The sequence below is a fragment of the Micropterus dolomieu genome, linkage group LG20 (assembly GCF_021292245.1).
Source record: "Micropterus dolomieu isolate WLL.071019.BEF.003 ecotype Adirondacks linkage group LG20, ASM2129224v1, whole genome shotgun sequence".
NCBI classification, from domain to species: Eukaryota; Metazoa; Chordata; class Actinopteri; order Centrarchiformes; family Centrarchidae; genus Micropterus; species Micropterus dolomieu.
In genome coordinates, this window is record NC_060169.1 from 23,011,761 (window position 1) to 23,013,456 (window position 1,696).

The following is a 1,696-nucleotide window of genomic DNA, read 5'->3' on the forward strand; positions in this document are numbered from 1 at the left end:
CTCTCTGTGTCAGGTAATGTTTATCTAAACTCACATTCATCACATTAAAAGAGGGGAATCTGGGAAAACGTAGGTCTTGTAAAAGTAGGCTGAAGGTCACATGTGGAAATAAGTGGATCAGAGTTGTGTGAAATGCAAACTTCCTAGAAACGCTACAAATATTGGTTTTATATAACTGTGGAAACTCCCCTGACTTTAATTATCTTTATATAGTTGTCGTTTGTGTACATTTTAATGGATATCAGGACGCTAGTTTTTTTGCTCTGTCCTTTGTATAAAGTATCTGTTTGCTGAGCACTTTCACATGCTGTAAACTGAGTATATTGTGTTTTCTCCTCACTCTTTAAAAACCTATAGTCCTGTTTTGTCCGATAGCCGACCCTGGTAGTAGAAGCACCAGCTCATGTGGTGCACAATTAGTTTCTGCAGCTACTTTAGCAACAGTACAGGTTTTTGAAAGAAATGAGTGTCACAGTCATCACATACAGACTTCTCTCATATCACCATATATCTGCATCAAACCCTGCGAGTTCTTTTTGTGCTATCTGACATCAGTGTGATGTTTCCATGCTCTGTGTTGAAAACTGTTTATATCATAGCTGCTATAAGCCACACAGTGTTCTGCATTTCCTTTTGTTTTCACACTTAAGCAGAAACCCCAGACTGAACAGAGAGGACTGAGCAAGAAAAGCCCAGACTCTCTAATGACTTCTTATTCTATCCTCTTATTCTGGCCAGTAAACTTCAGTAAATGTCACAGGTTCACTTTCCTGCACCTTCAGACGCACCTGCGTTCAGAATGGTTTTTTTTAGAAAGTGCCTAAAAAGGAAGTTAACATGTTGTAAAGAATAATACAGAATGTGGTGTATAACATATGCTTTTGACATTACAGTTTAATATAATGCTCTGCAGCTGGTGAGAGGAACAGTGAACCCTTATGGGGAAGTAATGATTGATGGGTGTACCAAGAGTGAACCCTCCTATAGAATTTGACCCCTGACTCAGAGCTGGAGAGAGACACAGTGGACCCAGTGTTAGGGGAAGTGGTGTCTAACAGATGGTTACACTTAGTCTACAGCACTGTGCCCTTATATGGTATTTAGCAGAGACCTAAACATGTCTTATATAAGCTGTGTTCAATGTACAGAGAGACAGAGTGGTTATCGGGCTGGGTCACTCTCCAAGCTGCTGCAGAGCTTGTAAATGATGCTGAATTCTTTGATGTAATAAACTTTTATAATCAAGAACAGTGTCAAGCGGATTTCTTCTCAACACATCATCGCAGCATTATCGTTCGGACACCACAGCCCCTAGCAAGTCCCTACCATAAAACAAAACGTCAAATCCGGTTCAGAAATTTAAAAGCAATAGACACCACCCTCTTCAACCAAGACATACAGCAAATTTCACTAGTCACAGAGTTCGCATCAGTTAATGGCTCTGTTGACCACTATAATTCCAGCCTCTACAATATTCTTGATTTACATGCACCAATCAAAACAAAAACAGTTACTTTTTCCAGGTCAGCCCCTTGGTACACAACAGAGCTCCGGAGGATGAAAACGGCTGGCCGTGCCCTGGAACGGAAATTCACCTCCAGTGGCCTACATGTACATCAACAGGCCTACCGTGAACACCAAAAATCATACTGCAAAGCACTCACCACAGCCAGGTCTCAATATTTCTCTCAAAAAA